General features: G+C 36.2%; 1 protein-coding gene across 1 annotated transcript in view; it reads right to left on the reverse strand.

Moving 5' to 3' along the window:
* Positions 1-16,837, reverse strand: part of LOC101823890 (transmembrane serine protease 11F) — a 70,253-nt gene extending 53,416 nt beyond the window's left edge. The window contains exon 1 of the mRNA XM_040747293.1: positions 16,716-16,837. The gene's annotated coding sequence lies outside the window, so the exon portion shown is untranslated. The remainder of the gene's footprint in view (positions 1-16,715) is intronic.
* Positions 16,838-19,601: the final 2,764 nt, after the last annotated feature.

Here is a 19,601-nt window from a genome sequence, read left to right on the forward strand (position 1 = left end):
CTCCCCTGCCCACTCCTCCACTCTTCTGAAGGACTGCTGGATTATGTCAAAGACTTTTTTCCGTCCATTTGTTCAGGGAGTTATGAAGTTTCTGTTCATGAGTCCAATTGTGTTGCTTGTTATATTTATGGATTTGTTTTTGTTGAACAATTCCTTTATCTCTAGAATAAAAACAGCTTGATCATGATGAATGATCTATTGAATGTGTTCTTGAACCGAGTTTGAAAATATTTAATAAGATTTTTTGCATCTATGTTCTTCAGAGAGATCATTCTGTAATTTTCGTCTGTGGGTGTGTGTGTATATGTGTGTGTGTGTGTGTGTGTGTGTGTGTGTGTGTGTGTGTGTGTGTGGTTTGGGTATCAAGATAAAAGAGAATGTGAAAATATTCCTTACTTTCCTATTTTACATAATGGTCTGAGGAATCTGTGCCTTTTTTATAGTTCTAGAAGAATTTAGCTGTATTTCATCTGGAATTTAACTTTTTTGTTGAGAGGTGTTTTTTATTTTGTTTAAGCACTGTTTTAATTTAACTGTTTGTCACAAAGCTGTTTAAATTTTTTGTCACATCTTTATTGGGTCATATACAAATACAAATTCATCCATTTCTTCTAGATTTCCCAATATAAAGGGATATAAGTTTTTAACACACATTTTTGTGTCTTTTGGTGTTTCTTTGGTACTTTTTCCAAGGTCTCCCCCACTAACTTTATTGATTTCTGGCTTCTTTCTCCTGACTAATTTGGCTAAGATTTATCATTATTGTTTATCTTTTCTTCTTTTGTGTTTTGTTTGTTTTGAAACAGGTTTTCTCTGTGGAGTCCTGGCTGTATGGAAACAAGACTGGCCTTGAACTCACAAAGATTCATCTGCCTCAGCCTCCTGAGTACTGGGATTAAAGACATGTGCCACAACTGCCTGGATGTATTGTTTATATTTTCAATGAACCACTCATTGGTTTTCTTGGACATTAGCTTGTTTCTCATTAATTTTGACCCTGATCTTGACTCTTGACTCACTAATGTCAGTTAATTAATATTAATTCATTTTATACCTCATGATCCAGCTAAATGTACGAACACAGCAAGTATGAAAGAAATGGTTATTATGCAAAAGGAGGGAAAATACATACAGTAGCACTGAAGATCTGTTTCCTGTATTCAAAAACTCATTTATTTTCATTCTTTTAATTATATTACAGGAAAATATTTCATATACATATAGCTAAAATTTGAAAAACAGTAGCTTCTATTGTAATACAATAGCTTGAGAACTCAAGACCAATTTCTAAAATTCCCTTCATTATACTCTCAGGATCTTGAACAGTTTCCAAACAGATTGTCTTCTTTCATAATGCTCTCACCACAGTTATCAAACTGATAGAAAAAGATCTTAGTAACATCTCTTATGGTTGATCCATATGGATGTTGAGGTGTAAGTTGTGTTTTGTAAGCGCATAGAGATAGTCTGTGTCTACGGATTGATTTACAATTGTCCTCTTCACAAAGGGAAAGATTTGAACCTAGAATTCAACCTGGCAATATTTGAATGCTGCCAGGTAGGAAACAAAAAAATAAAACTAGAAATATTCTTAATGCTATGAATCTATTTCCAAAAAAAGCTTTTTATATATCCTCTCTGAATATAGAGATAGCATCAAAATCAAATGCCAAAATTTAAGATGCCAAATAATATAATGTCACATAGTGAAGCATGAAGAGATCCCTGATCCCCCACAAAAAATGTGGATGGTTTTCCATCATCAGAACGAGCAGATGCTCTGGTTCATTAGAAGGCCAATGAACAAGGAATTATACACATGCACATATACATGTAATGAGAATTACTGAGAAATAGAGGCCATAAATTTGAATAAATGGGGGAAGTATATGTAAGGATTTGGAGAAAAGATAGAGAAGAGTAAAATGATGCAATTGTATTATAATCTCAAAATATTAAAGAACTAGTTTTAAAAATCTAAAAGATATTAAAGAAGTAATTTAAAAAAGAGTAATAATTTAACTTCACAACACAGCCCATTCTGTATAACAAGTTTATAAAACCCTGTGAAATGATGAAGATGCTAACGTGATTCTGGGGCATACTGCTCTTCCATACTTGATGGGGGAAGTTCTTCTGTGTTGTCCTACTGGTTGATTAATAAAGCACTGTTGGCCAATAGGAAAGCAAGATAGGTGGAACTAGGAGTCGAGGAGGATTCTGGGAAACAGAAGCACAGTCAGTTACGATGTAGGAGGAAGAGGTCTGGACCCTTTCTCCAGTAAGAGAAGACCATGTGGAAATACTCAGATTAACAATTATGGGTTAAAAATTAAGTCAGAGCTAGCGAATAAGAAACCAAGTAAATGGCCAACAGCTTCATAATTAATATAGTGTTTCATGTGTTATATGGAGGCTGAGACTGCTCAGAACCCAGGTGGCTGGCAGGAAGACTACACGTTACACATACTGGCTTCTTCTGTGAATTGGGAGCTCCATATGTGAATGTTCTTCATTTCCCAAGTAAATAAAGATATTCTTCCTCAAGATCTAATGGCTTTCCTGGACTATAGGAGCCACTGATTTTTTATTCCTTTAAAAATATTTATGTTTGTGTATGTTGTGTGTAGAACGGGTGATATGTGGGAGGAAGGAGTGTATACACCTAGCTGTATGTGTAGAAGTCCAAGAACAAATTTTAGGAGCCATGCATGTATAATTCCTCTTGTCTCTCTCTCTTTGACATTATTTCTGGCGCTCAGCCTGGTGCTTGGCTGTGGATCTTTCATCAGCCTCCATCAGTTACTGAATGAATGCTCTATGATGACAATTAGTGTAGTCACCAAACTGATAACAGGAGAAGGACAGTTCAGACACCCTCTTCACTGGGGTCATCTAGCTCTCTCTGTCTACATGGAGTTCTGGAAATCAGTATAATGTGTTCTCTCTCATATATGGTTGCTATCATAGACTCTTTAGAAATGTGTGCTTAAGTTGGAGTATCCGTAGAACTCAGGAAACTAGGGAAGGACAATGAAGTAAGATTTCAGGGGCATGGAACATTTGTGGTATGAAGGAGAAGAGAGGAATAATGGAACAGGAAGGGTTAAGTGGTAGATGAAGTAGGAGGGCAAAGGAGAAGAAGGAGTATGTGGAAGAATAACTAACACTAAAGACATTGACATGCCATTTGGAAACCTAAATACATATATACACATACACACATATGTAAAAGGGGCTTAAATGGAGTTTGACAGCATAAACTATCAAACAAAAAGCTCAGTGCCAAGTATGTATTATGACTGAGCTCACAAACAATGAAAGCAATTGCTGTTCTTAGATACCCTTTATAAGTTGATAATAAAGAATTATTGTTATCTGCTTGACTTAAAGAACATAAAGAAATCAAACTTATACTCTTACAGATGCTTCATCCCTACTGTCCAACTTTTATGTAACCAGCACCCCTTCATGATAAAGGTCTTGGACAGATCTGAGATAACAGGAACATACCTAAACATAATAAAAGCAATATATAGCAAACCAACAGCCAACACCAAACTAAATGGACAGAAACTTCACACGATCCCTCTAAAATCAGGAACAAGAAAAGGCTATCCACTCTCTCCATACTTCTTCAATATTGTACTAGAGCAACAAGAAAATAAAAGGAGATCAAAGGGTTACAAATTAGAAAAGAAGAGTCAAACTTTCCTATTTGAAGATGATATGATAGTTTACATAAATGATCCAAAAGAAACTCTGCCACGGAATTCCTACAGCTGATAAATACTTGAAGCAAAGTGGCAGTAGACAAGACCAACTCAAGAAAATCAGTAGCCTTACTATATACAGACAATAATAGGGATGTGAAAGAAATCAGAGAAACATTACCCTTTACAATTGCCACAAACAACATAAAATATCTTGGGGTAACACTAACCAAACAAGTGAAAGACCTGTATTGCAAAAAATTCGAGTCTTTAAAGAAAGAAACTAAAGAAGATACCATAAAATGAAAAGTTCTCCCATGCTCTTGAATAGGTAGCATCAACGTAGTAAAAATGGCAATCTTGCCCAAAGCAATCTACAGATTCAATACAATCCCTATTAAAATCCTAGCACAATTCTTCACAGACCTTGAAGGAACAATAATCAACTTTATATGGAAAAACAAAAGACCCAGGATAGCCAAAACAACCCTACTCAACAAAACAATGTCTGAAGATCACCATCCCTGATTTCAAATTCTATTATAGAGCTATAGTCCTGAAAACAGCTTGGTACTGGCACAAAAATAGGCAGGTAGACCAATGGAATCCAATTGAACACGCCGACATTTACTCATACATGTATGAACATCTGATATTCGACAAAGAAGCTAAAAATATACAATGGAAAAAAGAAAGAATCTTCAACAAATGGTGCTTGTATAAGTGGATGCTGGCATGTAGAAGAATGCGGATAGATCCATGTCTATCGCCATGCACAAAACTTACGTCCAAATTGATCAAAGACTTCAGCATAAATCCAGCCACACTGAACCTCTTAGAAAAGAAAATGAGAGGTACCCTTGAATGCATTGGTACAAGAGACTGCTTCCTGAAACATAACACCAGTAGCACAGACACTGAGATCAACAATTAGTAAATGGAGCCTCCTGAAACTGAGAAGCTTCTGTAAGTCAAAGGACACCGTCAATAAGACAAAAAGCAGCCCACAGAATGGGAAAAGTTATTCAACAACCCCACATCTGACATAGGGCTGATCTCCAAAATTTACAAAAACTCAAGAAGGAAGTCTCCAAAACACCAAAGGAACCAATTACAAAGTGGGGTACAGAACTAAATAGAGAATTCTCAATAGAGGAGTCTACAATGGCTGAGAGGCACTTAAGAAAGTGGTCAATATCCCTAGCCATCAGGGAAATGCAAATCAAAACTCCCGTCAGAATGGCTAAAATCAAAAACACCAATGACAGTTTATGCTGGAGGGCATGTGGAGAAAAGGGAACACTCCTCCACTGCTAGTGGGAGTGCCAATTCATACAACCACTTTAAAAATCAGTATGGAGGTTCCTCAGGAAAGTGGGAATCAGCCTACCATAAGACCCAGTAATTCCACTCTTAGGCATATACCCAAAAGATGCAAATTCATACAACAAGGACATCTGTTCCATTATATTCATAAGTGTATTATTTGTAATAGCCAGAACCTGGAAGCAACCTAGATGGCCCTCGACCAAAGAGTGGATAGAGAAAATGTGGTACATTTACATAATGGAGTACTATTCAGTAACAAAAAAACAATGGAATCTTGAAATTTGCAGGCAAATGGACGGCACTAGAAGAAACCATCCTGAGGGAGGTAACCCAGTCACAAAAAGACAAACATAGTATGTACTCATTCATATATGGATTTTTGACATAGAGCAAAGAATTGCCAGCCTACAATCCACACTGCCAGAGAGTCTGGAATACAGAACCTTCACCCAGCGACTGATGGAAGCAGAGGCAGACACCCACAGCTGAACACTGACCTGAACTCAAGGAACCCAGTGACAGAGAGGGAGGTCTGATGAGCATAGAGGCCAAGACTGGGCTTATTTAACACACAGAAACAGCTGACCTGAACAAGGGGGAGTTCTTGAACCCCAGACTGTGGCTGAAAATCCAGCATGGGACTGATCCAGACCCCCTGAATGTGGGTGTCAGTGAGGAGGCCTAGGAAATCTATGGGACCTTGGGTAGTAGATCAGTATTTATCCCTGGCGTACAAATTGACTTTGGGTGCCCATCCCACAAAGAGAGATGCTCTCTCATCCTGGACTCTTGGGGGAGGGCCTAGGCCCTGCTCTGGATGAAATGACAGACTATGGATACCGCCTATGGAGGGCTTCACCCTCCCTGGGGAAAGAAGTGGGGATTGGGGGAGTGGGGATGGGAGTTTGGTGGGAGGACATGGAAGGAGGGGAGAGAGAAGGAGAGAGAGCTGGGATACATATGTGAAGCAACCTTTTTTTCTAATTTAAAGTTAAAAATAAAAAAATACAAAACAAAGAAAATAAGTAGATAATAGATTTCAATTGGAACTGAGTTCTATTGATGTGTTCCAAGCAGGTTTACTGATAATTACAATTTGTATATGCACATCCCAATTTTATAAGAAAATTTCATTTTCAGTGGACTAAGCATGGATTTTATGAAATCAAATTGATCAAAATCTATTGATACAGAAATATAAGTTGATTAGATTATATTACTTTATACATGAACCCAATCGATCCCATCAATAATCTGAAGTTCTTTGTTTCTTATTCACCTCCCAGCTTGTTCTTCTCTTAAAACCTCAGAGGGAAAGTTTATAGGCAAGGCTACTCCAATATATGTGGAAATTTTTCTAAATTTTCAATAGTCTTGATGCCATATGCTCCCTTTATTTCATCTTTATTTTGTTTTTATTCTACACACACAACTGTAGTACTTTGTGGGGTAAAATCCAAAAAGAGTCATACCTTAGAAAATGAATTGAAAGAAGAAATAGGATGAAGAGAAATGAGAGCAATAGAAGAGACAACAGAAAGAGAAATAGTAAAATTAAGAGTAAGGAGAAAGAAAAACCCAGGAAAGAAACAGAAGGAAATGACAAGGCAGAAAAAATGTGAAGAAAGTGGAGGAAGGAAAGAGATTCCAATTCAGATTACAACAGAAATATTTTCTTGACCATATGTGTAAGATTTACATGGATCTTGATGAAAGCATATGGCCAATATTTTATGTAAATAAATATATATAACTGCATGTACAGAGTTCTTATATGGCTTCATGTCTTTCATTTTAAATTATTAAATAGTTATATGCATGGTTCCCACTCCAAAATGCATACTCATTCAAAACATTCAAATACTTTTAGTTGTTTTTAAACTTTCTTAAATCAAGAACATTTCCAGATGTTTTACTCCAACTTTCATTTGTTGATGTACATGGGTATTAAACTTTTTGTGTTGGACACCTGTTGCATGCCAAATAGAATGAGCAACATTCACGTCTGTATAAAGCAACCTTAGAGTTGATATAAGAGGAGCAACATCAAGCAGGTCATCCTAGCAGGTCTGTGTTGGCAGTGGAAGGACCATATTTGACAGTTACAGTCAAGACTCCGGAATTCAGAGATACCACACAAACCCCATGTTCTGTCAATGGTGAGTCATATATTTTGACTTCGTTATTTGAAGCTATCTTAAAACTGTTAATCTTACATTCCAGTATACCAAATAAGAATTCTTTTCATCTGAAAAGCCCCATGATACAAATGCAAATATGAGTTTACAGGATGCTTTATAGCGTATCTAGTTCATAATTGCTAAAGTTCATCAGGCTCAATACTAGCAAGGGAGTTAGCAGAAACTATAGAGGTATCAACCCAATGTTTTGTTTTATATATTACACATGAACTTGTGTCAGGTTCTGAAAGAATAATTCTAGTTTCTATTTTCAGTTCATGTTTGCAGCATAAAATTAACCATTCATTCTATCAATTCATGGCTACTTAATGATCATCTACATAATATAGTTCCTTAGGTACAAGTGTTCTAATAATGAATAACAACTATGATAAAATTTACTTTAATTTAAAGTTTAACTATCTGGGAAAAAATACCTTGATTTTGTTTTTACCCCTCAAATTATACAGGGAAAGCTGTGCCATTATGAAAGACTGATGTTTATACTAGAAACTTTTAAGTCATGCAGAGAAGCGCTACTTCAATGGTGTCTTTAATAAGATTTTCAGGTAAAGAAATATTTTTATCCTTTAAAAAGTTTTGAGGTTATAGTTACATTATTTCTCTCACCCCTTTCCTTACTCCAAACTCTTCCATGCATACACCAAAGTAAATGAAACATTCTGTCTCAGTGAGTACTGTGGTAAGAGATGTAGAAGAGTAACCAACATCTTCCTCTGACCTACTTCAATATTCACACTCATATATACATTGCACATGCAAGCATATACACACACACACCTAAAAAAAATTTAGTACCACAAGTACTTTATTTCAAAGACTGTGATAATGATTTTTACTCATATGATGAAATGCTCTATAGACTCAAACCACAGTTAAATGTGATGGTCTATCCCATCCTTTCACCCTTATATCACCTATGTTTCACTATCTCTCTTCCCTTAAAATCTTTCTTCCCCTAGATATCAATGGCCCCTTTCTGGTTTCCTAGATTCTACAGCACTTTTAATTAAACACATATATCTAAAGATTTGACACTAAGATCTGCATGGGATACTGTCCTGGGTTACCTCGCCTATATAATGTTTCCCAGAACCATTCATTTATTTACAATTTTTCTTTACAAATAACCAAAAATTAATAATAGCGAGGGAATTTTAAGTTGAAAGAAGGATGCAAGGGTAGAACAGAAGTAAGAGACAACTAATACTGATAATTTGGAAAAGACATATGGAAATCTACCATTTTTATAAGTGCCATATGTGATTTTATATATTAATATAAAATGGATTAATTGTAATTGTTCTATGCAGGGGATTATGCTCATCCAAAAAAGGCATCGTTTGCCAAATAAAGAGCCCAGTGGCAGATATAGAATATCTTCCCTCAAATTGTTGTTCAGAGAGGTCCCAGATATCTCCCCAAACAATGAAAGCTATTGGCAATGCTCCTGGCTGTCTACCAGAACGTTGTGCTAGTGCCCTGTTGCTGAAGACAAGGTATACTTAGGAAACATGACAGGAGAATCATCTGGTACCAATCAGGAAGTTTCCTCCATGCTGATTAACTTTCATAATACTGGAGGGTACTATGTAGGCTTCTAGATAGAAATGGAAGTCATCATCAGTCTTGTCTAGCTTTGAACTACTATAATATTAGTGTGTCAAGCAAAATATGTTCATGGCTGAAACAGTGGCACAGATATTATGAGGATAGCCAATCATTTTCTGAATGGATTTAAGGTCAGCCCCCTAAGAGGAAAGACACGAATGGCAGTGCATATATCCCCATGGTTGGTAAGTTCTTGGACCCCAGGTTAAAGCTATTATAATTATCCTGCCAAATGGCAATAGCACCAAATTTCCCTCTAAATTCATATCTTTCTACCCTTAGATTATTGCAGCTCTGACACCTTAATGTGAAACACTTTTATGTACTGGATGGTAATCAATGTAGAAACATACAGATCATCAAGTCATTGTGATATATTATATGAAACTCTTTTATTTTAATTCCAGGTAATATTCAATTGACCCCATATGGTTCTTTGCTGACATTAAAATAAAGGAATTTACACTCCTATTTTTTATTTTGCCTTTACACTTTTCTTTATTTTTCAGTTTACAAATCACTCTATATGGCTAATGGGACATTCTTTTTGAACAAAAGTATATGCTTTCTAGAATAAGATCTAGTCCTTTTAAGAACTGGGTACACACCAAATTCTGAAAATTTTACTTTTCTCAGAATTAAAAGCAGAAAGTGAATATCTACTTTTGGCAGATACTGACTATCTGTTGAAAGAATGAATGTAACAGGTCACCTCTGGAACATTCTTGCACACTGTTTCTGGAAATTTTCCACTTTCAAGAAACATTAACCTAAATATCTACTTCCAACTTGTAATTCTTCCTAATTCTTCTTCCCAGATACTTTAATGTACTCTGCTTTAAAACTACACACTTGTGTCCACAATTGATATTGTGTATCACTTAAAGTTTGTAGCTGTCAAATAGTTTTAATGCATTTTAATGCAATCCTCTAACATCTCAAAGACTGGATATCCATTTACTCTTGGGCATGTATCCAAATGAGGCAAGTTCATACAACAAGGGCATCTGCTCCACTATGTTCATAGCAGCATTATTTGTAATAGCCAGAACCTGGAAGCAACCTAGATGCCCCTCAACTGAAGAGTGGGTGGAGAAAATGTGGTACATTTACACAATGGAGTATTATTCAGCAGAAAAAAACAATGGAATCTTGAAATTCGCAGGTAAATGGATGGCACTGGAGGAAGCCATCCTGAGTGAGGTAACCCAGTCGCAAAAAGACAAACATGGTATGTACTCACTCATATATGGTTTCTAGTCATGGATCAGAGTAGTGCCAGTCTGCACTTCCACTGATAGAGAGTCTGGGAAACAGGAAAGAACCTAAAAGATATGCATATATGCATAGTATCCAAGAGAAGAGGATTAAGACAAGATCCTCTGAATGGATGGGGAACACGGTGAGGGGTGGGGGGGAGTGGGAGCTGGGAAGAAGAGAGGGGGAGAAGAGAAAGAGAGAGTAGGTCATGGGGGAACAGGAAGTTGAGTGGGTGGGGGTAGAATAGGGGGAAGAGGGAATCATAGGTTAGAAGACAGATCAGGCACCAGAGTGACCTCTAGTGATCTAAAGGGATAACACCAATTGGCAAGCTAAGCAATAGTGGAGAGACCACCTCGAATGCCCATTCCTGATAATGAACTTGATGTCTATAACCATCTGCGAGCCTTCATCCAGTGACTGATGAAAGCAGAGGCAAACACACAATTAAGCACTGAACTGAACCCAAGAAACCCAGTGGCAGAGAGAGAGGAGTGATGAGCAAATTGGCAAAGAATGGGCTGGCAAAACAGAGACAGCTGATCTGAACAGGGGAGAGCTCTTGGACCCCAGACCGACAGCGGGGAGGCTAACATGGGACTGGTCTGGACCCCCCAAATGTGAGTGTCAGTGAGAAGGCCTGGGCAACCTATGGGGCCTTGAGCAGTGGATCAGTGTCTATCCCTGGAATACAAACAGTCATCGTGTGCCCATAGCACAAAGAGGGATGCTCTCTCAGCCTGGACTCTTAGGGGAGTGCCTGGACCCTACCCGGAGTGAAATGACAGACTCTAGATATCCCCTATGTGGAAGGAATTGGCAATAGGGTGGGAGGCTGGGGGGGGGGAAAGGGAGTGTGGGAGGAGGGAAGGGAGAGGGAACTGGGATTGACATGTAAAACAAGCTATTTAAAATTAAAATAAAAATGATTAAAAAAATAAAAATAAAAAAAATCATGGACCTCTAAAACCATGACCTAAAGTAAATCTTTTTCCCATGTGTTGCTTCTGCCAACTACTTTGTCACAATTCAACTAGTACATGCCTGAATAAAATTCAAAGTCCTCTAAGAAGCAAATTGCTCCCAACTCCTTTTCCAGGATGCATCCAGCATGGACTTTCAAGTCTTACTACACTCTGTCATGTAATATGCAATTTAACATTGTTACTTTCTTCAGGCATCAGTCTCCATTCCATTGAGGTGTTGTATTATTTTGTCTCATACATATGTGTCTGTAAAACCCAGCTTAATTACCACTTTTATTTGAAATTCCAACAGCTTAGGTAGCAGTTTGAACGAGGTTGTTGGTTGCACGCACACTTTGATTCGAGTCCTTGCTCTGCCGTTAATTTTGTTGCCTGTTAAGGCACTCAATCTTCTTGTGCCTCAGTTTCTTCACGTATATTAGAAAGATGGAAATGTCATCTGCCTTTAGAATAGCTTGAGTAACAAATGAAATGTTGAATGTGGACTACTTGGAATATCATCCCAAAATCAATCACTCAATAATCACCGCAGTGATAGAATTTATAAAAATGGAATTTCTTAATGAGATTTGGATTTCTGTCACTAGTAACATCCTACGGTATTCTTGACATGTCTCTTCAATGCCTCAAAGAACAGAAGGTAGATCTTTTACTTTTCATCTAGTATGAGTTTCAGACCCAGAGCAGGAAGTCCTTTAAGAGTAAGTGGCCTAGCTATTTCTATTCTGCTTCACATTGTGGTTCATATTAACCCTGTGTGTAAGGTCTGGAGGTTGGAGCAGGATCTGCCCTTTACTTTTACCTTGACATAGGAAGTAAAAACATAAAAAAAAATAAAAAAAATAAAAAAATAAAAATAAATTTAATGAAATTGTTACCTCTCCAGAAATCTTTCAGTATTTATTATTCTTTCTTTACTCAGGAATCAGTTGGTAAATTAGACTTAAAGCAAACACAGGATAGTCCTTTCTTCTAAACACTTTTATTGTTTTATTGCTAACCTGCTAAGGTTTTTGTAGTGGCTTATCTAAGTTATTGATTTAATTGATTAATACTCTGGTATGACATCACGTGGGATATCTATTGCTGCTATAAATTTCCATGCTTCATAGATGTAAATATATGTATTTATGTATGTGTATGTATGCATATATGTATGTGTAAGGATACATACATATGTGTGTTTATGTAAATCTAAGATTAGTACCAGGTGTGATAGAAGCAGACTGTTTTATATACAGGATATCAGGATGCATATAATCTTTAAAGAATTGAAAAAATACGGAAACCAATTAAAGTTGGTGTGGCAACTATCTTTATACACCAGCAATGCTAAGCAACATCATTGATAAAAATATTCCTCCCTGCTGGAGGTGGACCTCTCCCACTGACACCCACAAACATGCTGTCTCCCATATCACTGTTCAAAAAATTGTCCTTATAGAAAGTGGACCTTTTCTTGTTCCTGTGAGCATTCTGAAATATCTTAGAACAATTTTTAAAGTAAAACAAACAAAATCCTTAACCCCTGTATTTATTTGTGTGTGTAATGTGAACACATATGTGTGTGGAGGTCAGAGGACACCCCGTAGAAGTCAATTCTCTCCTCCCACTATGTGGGTTCCAGAGATTAACATAAGGCTTGATGGCAAGTGACTTTACCTGTGGAGTCATCCTGCCAGATCAGCTTTTAGTGCTGTGTTCCAACATAAAAGTACACTTCATGTCAAAGATACAAATGCATATTTCATAAAACAATCCTATTTTACACCTATAGTATGTGATACTGATTTTGAAAGAAATACTGCTGTGATGTTGTGCTTGGTCACCTAAATGGGAATCATTAATGAAGAGGTATAGGATGAAGTAGGTAGTTTCCATAGGTTGTTGCCAAGAGGTTTTCATTGAAATCAGAAATTAACTCAACTCTTAGGTGAGGGCAGAAACTGAGGCTTTAATTTATGTCCTTTGAAATGGGAGGCATGGGCAACAGGATGGTAGAAGACAGACGCTAACAGGAATGCTGAGGAATGTCGATGCTCCATCTTTGCTCTTCAGAGTTTCTCTCTCTCTCATCTGACATTGACCTAAGTACCATCTCAAGTTCTTAACAGGTACTCTATCTATACATTCACTTCTCTCACTGAATTCTGGCCATTTTTGTTAGCAATTCCCAAACCATGGAAGAATGAAGTTTGCTCATCTCTATCCTTTTTAAACCTTTGTGTTTTGTTTCCTTTGTCTCCAGTGAGTGTACTAATTCCTTGGTTATCTCTCTCACTGTCTATGCATAATTCAGGGTACCTGTCACTGGAGGTGTTACTCTGTGCCGGTAACTTATGAATGAAACCTGCAATAATGCAAATTCTGCTGGACAGGATTTCCTTTTGAAAGCTATAGTTACATGCCCAATTAACAGCAAGATGAAAGGTTTAAACTTCATGACACATCTCAAGTATTACAAATTATTCTCTTATCTACACTTTGACTTAGGATAGATACCAGTTGAAGACATGGTCAGTCATTAGCATTTCCAGAATGTTATTATAAGCAACTAAAAGTTTATCATCTAACCTTAGGTAATGGTTTGAAGGAGGGTGAGTTACTTGGTCTTGGTACTGCATAGTCACACAAATATTTCATGTCAAGTGAAATGAACCTAGACTTAGTTCCATAGAGACTGTATGGAAACATCAGAAATAAACATACGGTCTTCTTTTTAATTAGTAGTATTAACCTAGACTTTTATTTTTAACAGTTTGTCTTAATGATGCTACGATATAACACAAGAGCATAAAAAGACATTCAATGGCTGAGGAGCTGGTGAAGAGGAATACTATTTGCAGTACAGGTGATTTCCCAAATGGACATTTAATTATGAGAAAACTGACAAGTTGGTTAAACATATCAAAGCGAATTAATACAACATAGGAACATACCAAATTTAATCATTTTATCAGCCATTGTTTTTCCATAAGAAACTTTACAAAGGGTACATATTAATGCGAGCTTAAATATTAATTTATATGTGAAAGGGGCAATATATAATCATTTAAACAGTATATTTTAATGCAAAAGTTCATATTAGTTTTAAAATCAGAAAGAAGGTATTATAAAAATAGTAATAATTTTAAAATGATAGAAAATAATGGAAGAAAAGAAAAAGGAATCTAAGAATTCTGGTGAGTATAAAACTCAAATATTCCCTTTGGAATAAATTTTGGAATGTTCTCAGACAAACTATTTAACTACTCTTTTGTTTGTAATCCTTTGGTGTCACCAGGTGAAATAGCAATGATTGCCTAAATGAACATTACAAATATGTGTATATGTGTATCTGGTTTTCTGTTGAGGTCTTTGATCCACTTAGGGTTGAGTTTTGTGCAGTGCAGGGTGTTATTTATGGATTTATTTGCATTCTTCTACAATCAGATCAACACCATTTGTTGAAGATGCTTTCCCTTTTTTCCATTGAGAATTTCTAGTTTATCTCTGTATTACAACTTGAAATCAGGGACTATGATACCACCAACATTTTTTTTTGTTCAGATATATTTATCAATGAGGGCAATAAAATAATGGGAACTTAAACTGAGCTTCTAAATTTGAATTTCAATATCGTAGTTGCCAATTTCTAACTTATGGCTTTAAAAAAATTGATTTAATAAGATGAAACCTTCCTGGCATTCTGAAAAAGCAGGCAAAAGTTTCAAGTTTTAAGTTTGTAACTGCTATAAATAATCCTTCAGTATTTGTCCCCAAGGTTAAAGACTATAAACACCAGTATAAACATCAATATCGAATAGGAGACAACACAGTTGAGAGAGCTTTTGCTGACAAAACTCACCATTCCCTGAATTAGCATGAAACACTGTGTTTTCTATCTGTCTCTGGGTCTCTTTTTCCATCTCTGTCAGGAGGAAGTTCGTACTGCGTTGTTCCTGATACCCTTTTCTATTCTTAAATAATTATCCTTCTGTGATAAACTGATGAAGGAAAAACAGTGGTGCTCTTACTAGGGTCAAAATTCTGCTCCTCGGAAAGTATACATTGTCCCAGGTTCTCAGCACAATTGTGGAAGTGACTAAAATGTAAAGTGCCTCTGGATGAGACATCAGCATTCATCACAGATGAAATGCACCCCTGACACACAGCATTACAGCCTTTGTAGCCTCTGAGCTGCATAGCCATCGGGTGCATCATCTGGGTGCTGAATACCACACTGGCTGAGTCACTGGGTGAAAAAGAAGAGTAGCACTTTTGTAGGCTTACATGTATTTTTAATCTAGCTATAGGAACAATACATTAACACCCTGTCATTACATGGTTGTTTTAAGGCTGACTTTACTTTTGTAAAGAATGAACCCAACTTTTCACACACTTTGGTGTTGATACTACTAAATTTATACTACAAAGACTCATTGAGAAGTTATGGCTTATAGGAACCATCAACATTTACTATGTTGGGAATTTAAACAAGGAATTTACAGTACCAACTAATTTATTTAAAGTCACACTAATAACAGTTTACAAATATCTCTTTTATTTTTTTAATTGTTTTCCAAAAATTAATGGATCCCACTTTCAAAGTAAAGGCATGCTTTAGTTTTCCTTAAGATTTGAAATATATTCATTTCTTAACAGTGGTTGATAACATGGAATATGATGTCCTAGTGTATTATCCTAAAACTCACTGGTTCTGTGTACCTGTCCGGATCTTTCGGTGTGCACCATTTTATAAAATTCACTTAGAAATGCAAGTAGATCTAAATATGGACATATTCATCATACAAAAGTTATTACTTAACATCAGCACCTAATTCATGATATAAAATTCTAAGAGATGAGGAACAATTAAATTCCAAGCTTTAAATTTTCTTATTTTTAATTCAGAGTTTGAGTTTTATCACTAATCAAAATGAGGCGCTTACTTCACTGACTTTTAATATATTGTCTTATGCAAATGTAAGTCTAAATATGCACGCTATGTCAATTTTCCTTTGCATACTCATGGCACTTCAGTATATACAGGAAGTATCAACACATGCTTTCCATTTTGTCACCCAAGACACTTGTAAATGATCTGAACCTACCTTCAATATTAATAAATTAACAACCTGCACTGCTTGTGGATAGCAGTCAGTCCTCAGGAAGGCTGTTTTTGTTATTGTTTGTTTTGTTTGTTTGTTTAATGTCCCTGATTCTGACACAATATCATTGTTTTTATTTGTTGTGGCTTTTGCTAATAGAGTAAAAACAGAAAATGGCAGATTTGTGAAACAGTTTTGACCTCAGCAACTCACAAGAGTCTCAGGGCTCCTTGAGTTTGAAAAGTACCAAATTAAAAACTTCAAATAATATAAGTATCATCACAATCTTTCCAATATACTTCTAAATTTACTCAAAGTAAATTTCTTGACAATGAATTAAAGCATAAAATCATTCATTTAATGTTTAAGCAGAGAAATTTTAAACAAAAAAACATTTTAAAGTAAATCTAAGAATTTCTAATATCACACCCACAAGAAGCTAACACGTATAAGGGAGAAAACACAAGCGAGTCTTAGAATATGTATTAATCCATGTATTGTTTTCCATACCTTTTGGCTTATTACCTTTGAATTATTTCTTCCTTACATAGCATGTGTTTCTTTGGTTGACTGTCCTCGAAAATGATGCCAGAATGAAAACTCTGGAATCTTCTTTCTGAGATCCAAAACAAATGAAAGACACACACTCACCTTCCTGTTCCTAAGACTTAACCCTTTACCTCTGACTCAGCTATGGACTACAGAGACAATCAAGAGCCTGGAAGCTAGTCACATGGCACCTTTCCTTAGCCAATCAAAAGGCCACACAAACAACTGCTCAAATGAGGCTTTCATCCAGTAACCTGTAAGTACGACTGTCATTATTTGTGGCTCTTTGCCAGATGGATTCAAAGCCAAAATAACTCATCGGGTTTTACAACTTTCAAAGCATAGAAAGGAAACATTATATTCATTTTATATACGGGTTATATAATTTGTCAAGTCCTGAAGTTCATCAAAAGCAAAACTGATCAAAGTTGGAGAAAGTATCTTCATTTCTGGAAAGATTTTTGCTCTCTTTTTATATGCCTTTGTGCTCCTAAAGTGAATCAGCAGGAAGTCTCTGTCCGATGTAGCACCTTGACATTGACTACATTTTATGTTTTGGAATTTTTCTTTACTCTTGAGAATCTATGCATGCATAAATGAAGCATAACCTAATCCACCACCATCTTCCCTGTGTAACTCTGTCACATCATCCCACTATGGACCCTCCCCAACTTCACATCCTAGGCACTTCTTTTCACTAACTTAATAAATTCAGTTAGTGCTGTCTGTATGTGTATTGTGGCAGATCCATCCACAGGAGCATAGAAAATCTACCAGCAGCCACACTCTGACATTGAGCATCTATCTTTAACAGTGAGCAAGATGTTTCTTTCTTCTATCAACAATTCAGTCTGTGGCACAGCACAGACCACTATGAGCACCAACAACTTGAAGGTATGAGCAGATATTTGCTTTACAGAAATGAAATTGTTAGTTGTACCTTTAGAAATTTGATCCAGCATCTAGTTCAAAGGACATTGAGCAAACATCCCAAGGGGAAAAAAATGTAACTAGACCTTGGCTTTAAATTGTAGATAATTATCAATGCAGATAATCTTAAACAATGGTCTACTGTGTTATCAGTGTACCTTTTGTAGTGGTGATTTACCTAATACTTGACATAGGAAAGAGATGAGTCATAAGGCACCTTAAATTTTTCATTATGTTGCAGCACCTTGAAGACCTTTCCCAATCCACCTCTGCCCACCTATGAAATCTTTCCAATTCTCTGGGTTTGGCTTTCCTGTACCTTCTTTGTCACATTTTTTCCAATCCACTTTCTTTGCTTAAAGTGTCATCTGTATGTTCCTGATTATCAACCATTTTTAATCCTGATGTCTCCCCCAGCTCTAGGCTTGTATATACAAATCCCACTCAGCATTTTCACTTGTGTTTCAAATTGCACCTTCTACTTCACATCACTAATTTAATAATTAATTACCCTCTCTGGCAATCTCACAACTGCTTTTCCCTCACACTTCCAGTCTCAGGAAATTGCACTTTCCTTACCCATTGGCCGTGACAAGAGTGTGGAGAATCTTTGCAACAGTTTATCTTAGGTATGGGGAAAAGACAGCTTCACATGCTACCAATAGAACGACAGCCTCTTCTCAAACTTCTAAGCTTTAGAAAGTGACTTAAAGGTCTATTAATCCTGGCTTCCTCCTCCTTTCATTGTTTGTTTCCTTCTCCCCATATCACACAACTCACTCTAAAATGCATTAATTACTTGGTGCTAATAACAGTAGCTATCTGTATGAGACAGTCTAGTGCCTGTGCAGACAGGATAAGGAAGGCATCTACACAGAAGATGGAAATAAATATGTGTATGCACCCATAATGTCACATGTATGGCTAAGTATATATAATTTAGTTCTGTTCACTAAGAGGGGCTTAGAGCCAGAGAACCAAAGCATGCAACATTCAGGTTTGCTTTTGTAAACATTACTTTCCACCAGAGTTCTTTGGAGATAAGGCTCATTATAAGGATGAATCAGAAACTACAAATTGTGCCTGGAACTTTTGTTCTTCTAGACATGATGGAAACAATTAAGGGACTTTGTCACAAAAAAAGCTTAATCTTAAAGTGATTAACACTGAATAATTTTGTATCAATGTAAACAGCAATAAAACTATAGTTTCTTTTTATATAAAACTGGGAACCAAAAAAAGGATATTGATATAAATAACAACTGAATAAGGAAATGGAAAGATGTGCAAAGAGAATGGTACATTAGATAAACCAAATCTGGCAGCCATTTAACAAGGATTGCTTTAAATACACAGCATCACTGGGAGTTACAGACAGCAAATTAGATGTATAGAGATAACTGAATACTCAGGTAGACTCAATATAAGACACATACACAAAAATACTTACAAACATTTGAATGTTACAAAGGAGAAATGTGACAGGTTACCTTCTTAATAAAGTGATACAAATAATTATCACTAAAAATGGGGCAAGTTGAAATTGTGTCTTAGAATGTAAGGAGAAGACAACAGCATGATTTTTGTGATATGTCCAAAATCTTATAGTATCAAACTGAGAGACACCTTGTAAAGTAAGTGGCTTCTAGATTTCAAAAGTATGACAGTCATAAAGGTTGATGAAAGACGACAGAGTCCTCCAGAACACAACATATAACCCTGGTGTTTTTGTTAGGAACAATGCAACAGGGCATGCAAATCAGGAGAGAAATGATCTTATGTTTGATGTTTTTACCATACAAGTTGATATCTGCATGGGGCAGAAACAGGACCTTTATGTATACAAATAATATGGAAAAAACAAAGTTCTGCTAGTTGTCTTAAACCGTTTTTTCTACCATTGAATTTTTTTTCAAAAAGAAAAAGAAAGCT

Source organism: Mesocricetus auratus, unplaced genomic scaffold, assembly GCF_017639785.1.
Source record: "Mesocricetus auratus isolate SY011 unplaced genomic scaffold, BCM_Maur_2.0 Super-Scaffold_100006, whole genome shotgun sequence".
Lineage (NCBI taxonomy): Eukaryota > Metazoa > Chordata > Mammalia > Rodentia > Cricetidae > Mesocricetus > Mesocricetus auratus.